Here is a 16,144-nt window from a genome sequence, read left to right as displayed (position 1 = left end):
AGCCTGCCAAATAACTATGACAGCTACAACCAAAAAATGGCCAGGTGTTGTGGTGGGTGCCTGTAGTCCCAGCTATTTGGGAGGCTGAGGCAAGAGAATCCCTTGAGCCCAGAAGTTTGAGGTTGCCGTGAGCTGTGATGCCACAGCACTCTACCCAGGGCAACAGCTTAAAGATCTGTCTCAAAAAAAAAAAAGAAAGAAAAGTAAAATAAATTCAAAGCAAGAAGGAAGTAATGAAGATTAAAATAGAAATAAGTGAAATAAAAAACTAGAAAAATTATAGAGAATAATCAACAAAACCAAGTTTATTTGAACATCTGCAAAACTGACAAACTTTGAGTGAAATCAGATGAACCAATAAAAAAAGATCAACGATTCAAATTATTAAAATTAGAAATGAGGGGACGGCGCCTGTGGGTCAGTGAGTGGGGTGCCGGCCCCATATAACGAGGGTGGCAGGTTCAAACCCGGCCCTAGCCGAACTACAACCAAAAAATAGCCAGGCATTGTGGCAGGCACCTGTAGTTCCAGCTACTGGGAAGGCTCAGACAAGAGAATCGTTTAAGCCCCAAAGTTGGAGGTTGCTGTGAGCTGTGACGCCACGGCTCTCTACCAAGGGCAATAAAGTGAGACTCTGTTTCTAAAAAAAAAAATTAGAAATGAGGGCTGAAAGTGATGGTTCACACCCATAATCCTAACATTCTAGAAGGCCAAGGTGGGTGGATCACTTGAGCTCAGGAGTTTAAGACCAGCCTGAGTAAAAGTGAGACTCTCATCTCTACTAAAAACAGAAAAATCTGCCAGTCAATGTGGTGGCAAGCAGGCACCGGTAGTTCCAGCTACTTGGGAGGCTGAGGCAGGAGGTTAAGCCCGAGAGTTTGAGACTGCTGTGAGCTATGACGCCATGGCACTCTACTCAGGGCAACAGAGTAAGACTCTCTCAAAATAAATAAATAAATAAATAATAAAATCAGAAATGAGGTCAACCATTCAACATGGAGGTGGAGGTCAATAAGCTGGAACTGATGTTCCAGAAAGCTGACTCTGATCTGGATTACTTTCAGTTCAGGCTGAAATACGAAATCAAAACTAACCATCCTGATCCAGCAGGTAAGAAAAAGCCAGTTACACTCTTAAAGGAAATATCAGCAACAAAGTCTCAATACCAAACTTCGAACACGGGCTTTTGTGCTACTATGAATAAGACGACTATGAACATGATACAAAACTACAAAACCAAACAGACCTGGAGCTGTCACCACTGACTGAAAGAAGAGCAAATTGCAGCAGAGCAATTAAAATCTCACATGCCAGATTTAGGAAGAAGTGGACTTCCAAAAGGGAACTCTAACAGAGAAGATCATTTCCAGAAAAATTTAGCAAGTATCTTTTAACAGTTGGTAGCTAGAGGTGCAGGGGACTAGTGAAGGTGGAGCAGCTTTGGCTCGAATAACTGGATAATGATGCCATATGAGAGAAGAACATAAGAACTAGGGCAGATACACAAAGTTCAGCCAAAAGGATGAAACTGGAATAAAGCAATTTTAAGTACACACACACAGAATCTTGTAATTTCAGGCAAGGCAGTCCCTTAATGCTATTTTGCCACATCTGTTCTCCTTTTGTGTAGCTAGAATAACATAAATGTCCTCACCTATCATTAAGAGGCATTCAGTTGGTCAATATGTAAATGAGCATGCTTTGGAAATTAAAGGATAGGCAAATTTTTAGAAATCAAAAATGAAAATGAAAATACTACCATCAATCTTACAAAAAAAGAATATAAGGAATTACTATGCATAATTATTTGGCTGCAAATTAGAAAACTTATGTGAAATGAACAAATACCTAAAAAATGCAAACTACCAAAAGTGATTTAAGAAGAAAGAGACAATCCAGATAGATCTTTAATGAGCAAAGAGCCTAAATTAGTCATCAAAAAACTAGCATAGTGTGGTAGCTCAAACCATAATCTCAGCACTCTAAGGCAGGAGGATCACTTGAGGCCAGGAGTTCAACACCAAATTAGGCAATGTAGAGAGACCCTGTTTCTACAAAAAATAAAAAATTTGGCATGATGTGAGCATTAAGTTCTAAGCTATTCTGAAGGCTGAAGCAGAAGGATCACTTGAGCCCAAGAGTTAAGCCTGCAACAAGTTATAATGGTATCACTGCACTCCAGCCTCAGCAACACAAAACATAACAAAAACTCACAAAACAAAACCCAAAAAATGCCCACAAAGAGAAACCAAGACAAAAATGGCATCATTGACCAATTCTATCAAAGACCTAAAGAATTTATTTATTTATTCATTTATTTTTTATTTTATTTTTTGAGACAGAGCCTCAAGCTGTCATCCTGGGTAGAGTGCAGTGGCATCACAGCTCACAGCAACCTCCAACTCCTGGGCTCAAGCGAGTCTCCTGCCTCCGCCTCCCAAGTAGCTGGGACTACAGGTGCCCGCCACAATGCCTGGCTATTTTTTGGTTGCAGCCGTCATTGTCGTTTGGTGGGCCCGGGCTGGATTCGAACCCGCCACCTTAGGTGTATGTGGCTGGCGCCTTAGCCACTTGAGCCACAGGTGCCGAGCCTATTTTTTGAGACAAGAGACTCACTATGTTGCCCTGGGTGGAATGCCAAGGCATCACAGCTCATAGCAACCTCAAACTCTTGGGCTTAAGTGATTCTCTTGCCTCAGCCTCCCAAGTAGTTGGGACTACAGGTGCCTGCCACAATGCCTGGCTATATTTTTTTGATGTTGCAGTTGTCACTGTAGTTTAGCAGGCCCCAGTCGGGTTCAAACCTGCCTGCCTCAGGGTACGTGGCTGGCACCCTAACCACTGAACTACAGGCACCTAGCCAGTACACTGATTTTTGTACCCTGCCACTTGCTCAACTCATTTATTACCTCTAATTTTCTTTTCTTTTTTTGGGGTATATGTGTATTCCCAATCCCAAACTAGGACTACAGGCGCCTACCACAACACCTGGCTATTTTTTTGTTGTAGTTGCAGTTGTCATCGTTTAGCAGGCCCAGGCTGGATTCAAACCCACCAGCTCTGGTGTGTGTGGCTAGCACCCTAGCCACTGAGCTACAGGCCCGAACCAGACTTAAAGAATTTAGTAACAATTGTTCATAAACTCTCCCCAAAACAGAAGACGAGGGAACACTTTCCAACTCAGCCATGAAGCAAATATTTCCCTGACTTCAAAACCAGATAAAGAGATCACGTGAAAGGAAAATCAAAGATCTATGGGCTTATGAATATAGATGTCAAACTGAACAAAATTATTAGCAAACCAAATGCAGTGGCATATAAAATGAATTATATACCATGACCAAATGAGATTAATGCAAAGTTTATCATATGAAAATCAGTAAAATTATATTAATATAATGAAAGACAAAAAACACAATCATTTCAATACACACGAAAGTATTCAGCAAAAATCCAACACCCTTTCATGACATAAAAATATTCAATAAGCTAGGAATAGAAGGAAACATCCTTAACCTGATAAAGGGCATCTACAAAAGACCTGCATTAACATCACATCTAATAATGAAAGATTCCTGAAAGCTTTCAGGATCAAGACATAGACGTCCACTCTCTTCACCTATACGCAAAAAAAAACTGTTCAGCCAGAGCAATTAGGAAAATGAAATAAAAGGCATTTAGATGGGGGGAAAATGAGCAAAACTATCTTCATAAAAAAACCTAAGGAATACACACACACCAAAAAAAAAAAAAAAAAAGAAAGAAAGAAAATTAGAGGTACTAAATGAGCTCGGCAAGTGGCAGGGTGCAAAAATCAATGTACTGGCTAGGTGCCCATAGCTCAATGGTTAGGGAGCCGGCCACGTACACCAAAGCAGGCAGGTTTAAACCTGGCCAGGGCCTGCTAAACGACAATGACAACTTCAACAACAACAAAAATAGCCGGGTATTGTGGCAAGCACCTGTAGTCCCAACTACTTGGGAGGCTGAGGCAAGAGAATCACTTAAGCCCAAGAGTTAAAGGTTGCCGTAAGCTCTGACACCACAACACTCTATTGAGGGCAACATAGTGAGATTGCGTCTCTCAAAAAAAAAAAAAAAAAAAGAAATTAATGTACTAAAACCAATTACATTTCTCTACACTAGCAATAAATAATCTAAAGATAAAATTAAAAGAATTTCATTTATAATAGCATCAAAAAACAACACTCACAAATGAAGTGTAAAATTGTATAATGAAAACTACAAAACACTGACACAAATTGAAGGATATCCCTCGTTCATGTATCGTAAGACTTAACATTTGTTAAGATGACAACAGTTTCCAAATAGACCTACAGATTCAAAGCAATCCCTACTAAAGACCACACTGGCTCTTTTACAGATATATCCAAGCTTATCTTAAAATTCATAGGAAATTACAAGGGACCCAGAACACTCAGAATCTTGGAAAAGAACAACAAAGTTGGGGGACTCACACATCCTGATTTCAAAACCTCATAAAAAGCTACACTAATCAAGACAATGTAGTACTGGCATAAGGACACACGTATAGATCAGTATCACTCTGTACCCATCAAATATACGCAACTATAATTTGTCAAATTACAACTAAAAATAAAAATTAAAAACAAATGAAGAAAGTATTTGAGGAGACATTTGCCCAAAGAACATATACAACTGGACAATAAGCTCAACATCACCAAAGAAAAAACACATTATCAAAAACATGAAATCTCACTTCACATCCACCAGGATATACCTATAATCAAACATGTGTTGAGTATGTGGAGGAATTCAAACCTTCATGCCCTGCTGATGGGAATATAAAATAATGTAGCCACTTTGGACAACAGTTTGGCACTTCCTCAAAAAATATGAGCATTGAGGCTCGGCACCTGTGGCTCAAGAGGCTAAGGCGCCAGCCAAATATACCTGAGCTGGAGGGTTCAAATACAGCCCGGTCCTGCCAAACGGTGGCAGCTGCAACCAAAAATTAGCCAGGCACCTATAGTCCCAGCTACTGGAGAGGTGGAGGCAGAAGAATTGCTTGAGTCCAGGAGTTGGAGACTGCTGTGAGCTGTAATGCCACAGCACTCCACCCAGTGTGACAGCTTGAGGCGCTGTCTCAAAAAAAAAGATGATCATTGAGTTACTATATGACTCACAAATTCACCCCCATATACATACCCTAGATAAATGAAGCATGTTTCCACACACAGAAACTTGTGTGAATGTTAACAACATTATTCATGACAGCCAAAAAAATGGCAACAGACCAAATGTTCACCAACTGTTGAGTGGATAAACAAAATACGACACCAATATGATGGAATATTACCCTTAAAAAGAATGATACACAAATTCACAGCGTAACATGAAACCTGTGCTAAGTGAAAGCAGCCAGACAAGAAAGACCATATGCTGCATCATTCTACTGATATGAAATGTCCAGAGCAAGCAAATCCAAAAGGAGACCAAAATCAGATCAGCATCTCCCAAGGAAATGTTAAAGAGTGCTAGAGGGGAGTGACGGCTCATTGGCATGAAGTTTCTTTTGGGTCTGATGAAACCATTCTGCTGGCTGGGCACAGGGGCTCACCCCTATAATCCCAGAACTCTGGGAGGCCAAAGTGGGTGGATTGCCTGAGCTCAGGAGTTCAAGACCAGCCTGAGCAAGAGCGAAACAAATCTCTACTAAAAACAGAAAACTCTCCAGATTTTTAAGACCAGCCTGAGCTAGAGAGAGATGCCCATCTCTACAAAAATTAGAAAAATTGGCTGGGTGTGGTGCCGGGTACCTGGAATCTTAGCTACTCAGGAGGCTAAAGCAAGAGAATCACTTGAGCCTGGGAGTTTGAGGTTGCTGTGAGCTACAATGATGCCCCTTCCCTCTAGCCAGGGCAACAGAGTAAGACTGTCTCAAAAAGCAAACAAAAAGGAATACATGTCACATATAGGCCCTGGTATCAGTGCAGGAAAGGCTTCTAGGACTGTACCCCAGGCTTCTTTTCCTTCATGCTGTTCTGTCTGATGTCCCTTAAGATTTCACATGGGGTACACTATATAGTTAAAATCACCAACTTCAGGGTCATGCAAGGATGCTGTTCCGCTACATAGTTGACTGTATTCTTTAAAAAGTCCTGCTTTTATTCAAAGTTGGTTAGGTTGTCACCTTGAAACTCCCTCACGTTTTCCTGTCTTCGATGTTCTATGGTTTGTCTAGCTCTGTGAGATGAAGCAAGGATCTTCTTGGCTAGTGGGTCTCAACCTTCCTAATGCTGCGACCCTTTAATACAGTTCTTGGGGGTCACAACCCACAGGATGAGAACCGCTGTTCTTGGTTCTTCCTGTCTTATCTTATAAAATGTATTATAAACATTCATATTCTCAAGTGGGAAGACAGTGTAATCACATAGTTTGCCCATTTCATAGTGAACCTACACAAAGTAGGGTGCAGCCTCTGGATGTAGATGACCTGAGAACAAATCCTAGGTGTACTGCTTTTCTGCTCTCATCTTGGCCAACTTGCAGTTTAAATTTCCTGAGATGCTGAAGTGTGTTCAAGTTGATCCTCCTGCCTGACCTCTTTTAACTCCCTACATGTACTCTTTTAACCATGGAAAATATTTTATAATACAAAAAAAAACTGAACTGGATCTATACCCATAACTGACTGAAATGTTGAAGTATAATAATATCTAGTGTCTACAAGGCTATGAAGAAAAATACACAAAATCCCTAGAAGCCTGTAAAACTGGTAAATTCATTTTGAAAAAGTAGTCACGTCACCAGCTTGAAGGTAAAGACAGCACACTATACTTTGCAATTTACTTCTAGATACATGTTCCCAAGAAACTTCTGTTACATGTGTACAAGGAAATATAAACAATGATTTTCACCAACATACTGTTTATAACAGCAAAAAACTGGAAAATACTTAAGTATTTACCAGTAAAGGGATATTGTATATGTTTATGTAAAATGTTACTAAGAAGTAATTAACATATTGATTTTACCCATAAATATCAATATGCACATTATAAATGTGATACATGGGAAAAAGCAAATGCCAGGAACATAATGTATGTCATATTATTTGTGTAAAGATTTAAAACACACAACAGGATCAAATGGCAGGTCTACATTTAGATCCCTGAGTGTTCTCCAAACTTCCTTCCAAAAGGAACATACTAGCTTGCATTCCCACCAGCAGTACAGAAGTGTTCCCTCTTCTACACATCCATGCCAACATCTGCAGTTTTGAGATTTTGTGATGTGGGTTACTCTTACTGGAGTTAGACGGCATCTCAGAGTGGTTTTGATGTGCATTTCTCTGATGATTAAAGATGATGAGTTTTTTCATGTCTATAGACCATGCACCTGTCTTCTTCAGAGAAGCTTCTGTTCATATCTCTTGCCCACAATGAATTGGGATCACTCGTTTTCTTTCCTAGGTGTATATCCAAAGACCAAAAATCATTTGGCAACAAAGATATTTGCACAGATTGTTCACTGTAGCTCAATTCATAATTGCCAAGTCATGGAAGAAGCCCAAGTGCCCATTGACCCATGAATGGATTAATAAATTATGGTATATGTATACCATGGAATCCTATGCAACATTAAAAAAAATGGAGACTTTACTTCTTTTATGTTTACATGGATGGAGCTAGAAAATATTCTACTTAGTAAAGTTACTCAGGAATGGAAAAAAAAATCCAATATACTCAGTACTACTTTGAAACCAATTTATAATCACTCACACTTTCATATAAAAGATGAATCACAACTACAGTACAGGATGAAGGCGGGAAGGGGAGAAAAAGAGTAAGGAGGGTGTTGGGTCGATAGAGGGAGGGTCAGTAGGGGACCACACCTATGGAGCATATTGCAAGTACAAACTGGATCTATCAGGTGTAGAACACAAATGTCTTAACACTGTAATTGGGTAAAAATGAGATAAAGGCTCTCTGTTAATTAGTAAGATATAAGCACTCCAATTTGTATAAATAAAAACACCGAATCCCATAATGGCATAAATATATTCATGATATATTTTTCTTTTTAAAAAAAAGACAAGTTAAATGTTTGGATGTTAAAACCTTATTTGAAAACGAAAAGGAAAAGCAAAAAATAAAAATAAATAGATAAATGAAACACACAACAATTAGGAAGTGGCATGGGGGGGTCTCGGGTGCTAGTAACATGCTGTTTCTTGATTTGTTCTTTAGTTACACGGGTGGATTTGTTGTGTGATAATTTACCCAGTTGCACACTTTAATTGCACATATTTCTGAATGCTTTACATAAAAAGGTAAAACTTAAAAATGGTGTTTATGGGTATATACACAAAGTATAAAAACATGAATGAGAAGAAAATACACCAACTTCAGGAAAGTTATAGAGGAAACAGACTTAAGTACAAAATTTTTATTTTATGTTTATAGTGTCTGATAGAAGATATGAATCTAACATTTCAAAATCTTAACACTTGTTGAAGATGGGTGATAGGTACATAGGTATAACTTTCTTCTGTTTTGAAATATTTAAAAGTAAAAGCCCTATAAAAACAATATATGTTCACTTAAGTCCTACCATTTAGAGATAATCATGTTTGCAAAAAGTTTTTTAGAGGCATAAAGTGTACATAAGTGCACAATTCTATGTTTCACTTACATAAATACATCCATGAAACCACCACCACAATCAAGGTAATGAACATATTCACCATCCCCAAAAGTTTCTTGATGCCCCTCTCGAATTCTTTCTCACCCCCATCTCTGAGCCCTTTCCCCCAGGCAACCAGGTTTGCTTTTGGCCACCAAAGGCTAACTGGCATTTTCTAGAATTCTGTGCAAGTGTAATTATACCTATGCACACTTAGTCTGTCTCCTTTCACTGAGCCTACTTATCCTGAAATTCATCCAAGCTGTAGCATGCACTATTAGTTTATTCTTTATTTCTGAGTAGTATTCCATTCTATAGATATGCCATAATTTGTTTATACATTCATCTGTTGATAGACATTAGAGTTGTTTCCAGTTTTCAGCTATTATAAATAAAGAGGCTATGAACATTTGTGTATAAGTTTGTATACTGATAAATGTTTCTGTTTCTTGAGTATAACCAGTTCTATTCAAAACTGTCCATGTGATCAAGAACAAGGGAAGTCTGAGAAATAGTGGTTGTCTAGAGAAGCCTAGGATAACATGAGGACTAAATGTAATGTGATACCCTGCATAGGATCTTGCTACAGAAAAAGGACATTAGGTAACAACCAAGAAAATCCAAACAAAATATGGACTAAGTATCAATATTGGTTCATTAGATGTAACAAATACACTATACTAATATAAGATGGCAGCAATAAGGAAAACTATGCAGCATCATTCTTAACTTTGCTATTAATTGAAAACTATTCTAAAATGTTATTTTTTTTTTTTTGAGACAGCATATCACCCGCTAGTAGAGTGCCATGGTGTCACAGCTCCCAGCAACCTCACACTCTTGGGCTTAAGAGATTCTCTTGCCTCAGCCTCCCAAGTAGCTGGGACTATAGGTGTCTACCACAACACCCAGCTATTTTTTTGCTGCAGTTGTCATTGTTGTTTAGCAGGCCCAGGCCAGGTTCAAACCCAATAGCCTCAGTGTATGTGGCTGGTGCTCTAACCACTGAGGTACAGGCAATGAGCCAAATGTAAGTTTATTTTTGAAAACACCTAAGAGTGGAATTGTTGGGTCATATAACTGTTTAACTTAAGAACGAGCCACAGTATTTTCCAGGTAATTGTGCAATTTTGCATTCCTATCAGCAATTTAAGACTTCCATTTATATCTGACAATTCTTGGTAAGATCAGTGTTCTTAATATTAGACACTCTTACAGGCATTAACTTTTTGGTATATATTTTGATATATATGATATATAGACACACACGTATGTGTTAAGAGTATGTATATGTATTTTTTTTTCAAAATATATCAGCAACATCAGACTTCCTGGTTCTTACAGGAAAATTTACCTAAATTTAAATCTTTTCCTAATTCTCCAAAATCCACACAGATCAACAAAAGCAATAAAACTACTCATATCCCCAATCTATAGAATATTTAGCAAGTAAATATCACAATTGCATTAAATGTCCATCAGAATCAAAACCTAACAAAGGATATACGAGATGCCTACAAAATATCAAGAAAAATTTTAAAAGATACAGTAAACAAAGAAATGTGTACCAGCTTCATGTATTGGAAGACTTGTTAACATACTATCCACAAACAGAGCCATAGATTCAATATAGCCCCAATCAAAATCCCAGCAGGTCACTATGTATTTAGCAGGGTGGACCGACAAGTTAATCTATACTTTATATGGAAACGCAAAAATTATAAAGGACAGAAGTGGAGAACCTCACTACTATCAAAACCTATTATAAAGCTGTAGTAATCAAGACACAAGGACAGAGAGAATACAACAAAGAGCATCCAGAAACAGATCTGCATATCTACTATGTACTCCTGACTTATGAGAAAGGTGACATGTAGTGCAATTAAAAAAGACTTTTTATACTCTAATTTTTTATGGGTGGAGATGGGCCTTTCAGAGGCAAGCCAGGGGTCCCCCAAGTACACAGCCAGCTCACTAACACTGCTTGTTGAGTCCTGGGGATCTGTCCCATGGAGCAAGCTCCAGCAGGCTAGAAACAGGCTCAATCCACAAGGCCTCAAAAAGGCTTCTTCTGCCCAAAGGCCAGCACCACTGTGCCTGGGGTTTGTGGCTGTGCCATCTGGCTGATGAAGCCACATTCACCCATGTCTTGCCATCATCTAGGAGCTGGTTGTCCTTGTACAGCTACTGGAGGGTGATGGCCACCTGAGAATGCCCTCGGTGCACATCAGCTTGAACACGGTGCTCAACTCCTTGCCACCCATGAAGATGGTGGTCTCGTGGCACCAGAGCCTCAGGAACACATCCTTGGGTGACAGGCCAGCTTAAGTACTTAAGTCCACCCTCTATATCCTCTCACCCCATGGAGCTTGCTCCCCTTTCCCTAAAAGGCATTTTCCCCCCTCTGCTGGCATTGTATTAACTAGCTATACGTGTAGAATAAAATTAATCTTGATCCTCTACCTTATACCACGTATAAATTTCAGTTCAGTTGTAAATTAAAAGTGTAAAGTGTAAAACAACTCTTGAAATGAAATATGTACTACCTTCCTGACACCAGAATAAGCAAACATTTCTTTTTTTTTTTTTTTTTTGAGAGAGAGCCTCAAGCTGTCCCCCTGGGTAGAGTGCTGTGGCATCACAGCTCACAGCAACCTCCAACTCCTGGGCTCAAGCAAGTCTCCTGCCTCAGCCTCCCAAGCAGCTGGGACCACAGGCACCCGCCACAATGCCCGGCTATTTTTTGGTTGCAGCTGTCATTGTTGTTTGGCGGCCTGGGCTGGATTCGAACCCGCCACCTTAGGTGTATGTGGCTGGCGCCTTACCCACTTGAGCCACAGGCACTGAGCCAGCAAACATTTCTTAAATAAGTCACAAAATGCTAAGCATAATGGGAAAATTCAGTAAATTGTAGTTCATTAAAATTTAAGTTTTATTATTTGAGAGACACTAAAGTAGCCATATGAAGACAAACTATAAATTGGGAGAAATTATCTGTAACATACATTTCAGACACAAACCCAATATGCAGAATATACAGACGGTGCCAAAAAAAGTCTACATATTTTGAGAAAGGAAAAATCTTACTAAAATTGTAATTCTCAAGTTACATTTGACTTCTGCAATTACAAGAGATACAAGATACAATAATATACAAGATAACAAACATTATTGGTAAATAGTGAGTACTGCAATCTTAAATGCAGTTTTTCCTTTTTTAAAATGTGTAGACATTTTTTTGGTGCACTCTGTTTAAAGAACTGCTACTACTAAAGAAAAAGGCAGATAACCCTGAAGAAAAATGAATGCAAGTCCTAAAGAGGCTCAACTTCAAGAAAGAAGATATCCAAAAGACCAATAAACATGAAAAGGTACTTCATTAGTCATCAAGGAAACAAAAACTTAAACCATAGTAGAGATAACCACTGTTTACCAAAATGGCTAAAGTGAAAAAATACCAATTATTGGTGAGGATGTAGAACACAAATCATCACATACTACTGCAAAAGCAAACTGCTGTAACTGTAACTGGTAGCATCTCTTAAAGATGAGTACATGCAGGCCAGAGAACGCAGCAATTCCTCCTAGAAATACACCCAGTAGAAATGAATTCCCCAAAGACACTTTCATAACAGCACTATTAACGAAGGCTCCAAACTGCAAGCCGCCCAATGTCCACCACCAGCACAATAAGTAAACACTGGTATGTTCCTACAATAGAACACTGCACAGAAATGGGAGTGGATGATCCACAACCAGTGGCTGAAACACGGATGAACTGCATAGCCAAAGAGTATATATTTATGATTCCATTTATGTAAGTTCAAAACCAGGCAAAATTAACCTGTGCAATTAAATTATACACGGTAATTCCCTTTCATGAGTTACAGACTGAACGGGACACAGAGAGGCATCTAGTTTATTATCAGTTTTTGCCTCTATGTATGAGCGGTTATACAACACGTGTTCACTACATAAAAATTCGCTGACGGTACATTCATACCTTATTGCATGTAAGTCATACTTCAATAAAAAGTTAAATATTTATCACTTAACTGTTAAAGCAGCTACATATTCAGCTTTTACAAAATATTTATGGGAAACAAAATTTTCTCAGAGTAATTTCCATCATCTCCTACTGTGTGAGACTGAATGTATTAAACTTTGTTTTGGAATAGTTTTTCAGATAATTTGGTAATTATACTATTTATGATCCTGCAGAATAAAAAAGGAAACCATCTCAGTCAAATATTAATATGTAGTCCATTTATATCTGGGAGCTGGTTACATGATTACATTCAATTTAAGAAAACTGGAGCTCTTCACCTATGATACAGTATGTATTTTCCTATATGTATTATTATACTTCAGATATAAACAAAAAACCCTTTAACAGCCTACCAGTCCTAAACCTTACTTTGAACCACTTTGGCTAATCAAGTCCTTTTCTGGACCTCCAAGCTATTCTAACTGCTTAGAGACGTCTCATTTCAGCGAATTAACCTGAAACTTTTTTCCTGCCCTCGCTGCCCCCTGTCATACTACACATTAAATCCCCCTACCCACATAGTAGTTAAGGTGCCCCTTAATGATGTCTTACCACTTACCTTTACAGACACTGTTACTAAGTGATTAATGCTTCAATCACATGTCCATCTACAGCAGTGGTTCTCAACCTGTGGGTTGCAACCCACAGGAACTATATTAAAGGACCACAGCATTAGGAAGGTTGAGAACAACTAATCTACAGCTTATTTCCTCCATCTTCCACAGAATTCAACGAATGTATGGCCTTGAAAGTGCTGTCTAGGTGGCAGGCATCCCTCTCATGAAGAGTGTGTATATCACCGCTGCAGTTCCTTGGGTAGGACACCCAACTCTGGCCTGACCTTCCAAGCCCCATCCCTCACACAAGGACCTCCTTGATGGGGTACTAGCCAAAACCCCTCAAACCAGAGGAAGTAACAACTTTGTGCATCAAGGGGGTGAATTCAAACAGTTCCAGCTACTCTCTGTCCCTGTCCCATCCCATCTCACCTCTGTCAGGGACAGATAGAGTCAGCACAGGGGCTCCACTCTGCCTTTTTCTTAGAAGCAGCTTCCATCTACACAAATGCTTATCTTGGAAGACACGCCCCTGCTGTCTGAAAGAAAAGCTGCTTCCCACTCCACCCTCCTCCATGAAGAGGAGAAGGAATCTCTTCAAGTGCTAACTCCCCTATGTGGTCTTCCCATACAAACCAGGGAAGGACTGAGATAATGTCTATGGTAGCAAGGCAACTGAGCTTTTGGTTAAGTCCTGAGGGAGGTAATTAAACCCATCTCTTAAGGACTGTCATTATAACACAGGTCACTTTACCCATTTTTATTCTCAGCTTTGAGTCCTAAGATAATCTATTCAACTCCCAGTTACAGTGAAATAATTTTAATTCTCTTTAAAAGTCTATTTCAAATGCTGCTTCACGCAGCAGTGTTCCCCTAGTTCCCTAACCAAAGCAACCTCCCCCAGATCCTATCATAGCACTTCTCCAATAATGCCTTATCATATTAACTTGTACATCTGTTAACTATTCTCAATGCCTACCATGCAATGAAATTTTTTTGCAGATAATATACAGCCTTACAAGTGACTTATATTCAAACATTAGTTCAAATGAAAAAAAGTACATCTGTTGGCCAAGTACTATGGCTCGTACCTGTAATCCTAACACTATAGGAGGCCGAGGCGGGAGGATTGCCTGAGATCAGTAGTTTGAGACCAGCCTAAGCAAGAGAGAGATGCCATCTCTACTAAAAATAGGAAAATCAGCTGGACACTGTGGTGAGATCATCTAGTCCCAGGTACACAAGAGGCTGAGGCAAGAATATCACTTGAGCCCAGGAGTTTGAGGTTGCTGTGAGCTATACTGACATCATGGCACTCTAGCCTGGGTAAGAGTGAGATTGTCTCAAAACAAACAAGCAAAAAAAGTACATTTGTCTGAAACAAGTGGGTAATTTTAATTCTAATGACAGAAAATTGAGTAAACAAAATGTTAGCAAGACATCAATAAAAAGATTTTTCCTTATGTCAGAGCCCACGGCAAAAATGAAATGTGATTCTATGAAAAACTCAACTAACAATGTGAAACTCTGCACTAGGATAAACCATTTCAAAAAAATTTTTATTATAAAATGTTTGTTAACAAAAAAACTGGTAAGGGGAAACCTACAGAACAAAATTACCCGTAACACCTTCACTGTCATATGTACAGCATTCTGGTCAATTTCTATGCATATATATATACAGCCACCCTCTTCAGTACTTTGCTTTTTACACTTCAGATACTAATCTTTTTTTGCTACTAAGTAGTCTTCTACAAACACCATATTTAATTATGAAGAACATTCCATAGTATGTCTAATGCTATGATTTACTTAACCTTCTGTTGTTACCAAATTTCCCCAGTTACGATAATATCATAAACGATCAAGTTTTACAATTCAAATTATTTTCTTAGGTAACAAAATTACTCTTGATGAGAAACTACAGGTGCAGGTTATTTCTTAAGGTTTTTCATAGAAAATATAACACTTAGTTTGCTTCCTCATTAACCACAAATGTGGGTATTTCTGCCGGCTTGTTCTACATAGGGGTTTTCCTGGAGAACACAGGAAAATGCTCTATGTTGTAGGCCTAGCATCCTTGCTTGATCATTCAAGAACAAGGGTCCACAGCCCCAAGACGACATCTCAGGTGGGAACCTGAGAGAGCTGACCACCAGGGTGGGGAGTGTTAGGTATACGTGAAGGACCTGGAAGATCACCTACCTTGACAGGAACCTTTCTTACAATGTTCTGAGTTTTCTAAAATCTGCAATTTACAGATTTTAAATCTGTAGCCCCATAAAAACCTGTGAGGACAAAACTGATCTCTTTATCTCATTCACAAGGTCAAGCTTAGAACCCAGGTTTCCCAATCTATTCAAAGCACTTTTCCCATTGTACCTCTTACAAAGGTCCTAAGAAGGGTCTGAAGAGGCTGAGAGATCTATACCTCGTTGTTTGGCCAGCCACTGAGTCAAGTAGAGCATAAAGGAAACACCTTTACCAGAACCTGGCTTACCAGTCAGGCTACTGCACTAGCTGGCCAATTGCAAACATACACTCCTGAGAGCTCCTCTCTCATTAATCATGGGTCCTTTCCCTTAATTCAACAAGCCAGCATTAGTTGAAAAATACTTTCCTGGCTCGGCGCCTGTGGCACAAGTGGCTAAGGCACCAGCCACATACACCTAAGGTGGCGGGTTTGAATCCAGCCCGGACCGCCAAACAACAATGATGGCTACAACCAAAAAAAAATAGCCAGAAGTTGTGGTGGGCGCCTGTGGTCCTAGCTACTTGGGAGGCTGAGGCAGGAGACTCGCTTGAGCTCAGGAGTTGGAGGTTGCTGTGAGCTGTGATGCCACAGCACTCTACCCAGGGGGACAGCTTG

The 16,144-nt window shown here is 39.3% G+C and overlaps 1 protein-coding gene and 1 pseudogene across 1 annotated transcript in view; one reads left to right on the top strand and one right to left on the bottom strand.

Annotated features, from left to right (window-relative positions):
• Positions 1–16,144, bottom strand: part of CPEB1 (cytoplasmic polyadenylation element binding protein 1) — an 89,615-nt gene that overhangs the window by 69,968 nt on the left and 3,503 nt on the right. The window lies entirely within an intron of this gene.
• LOC111723405 lies at positions 996–1,394 on the top strand (annotated as a pseudogene).

This window comes from Otolemur garnettii, unplaced genomic scaffold (assembly GCF_000181295.1).
Source record: "Otolemur garnettii isolate 467f Iridium unplaced genomic scaffold, OtoGar3 scaffold00011, whole genome shotgun sequence".
NCBI classification, from domain to species: domain Eukaryota; kingdom Metazoa; phylum Chordata; class Mammalia; order Primates; family Galagidae; genus Otolemur; species Otolemur garnettii.
The sequence above is the reverse complement of the archived record's forward strand: the minus strand, read 5'-3'. Positions and strand labels throughout refer to the sequence as shown.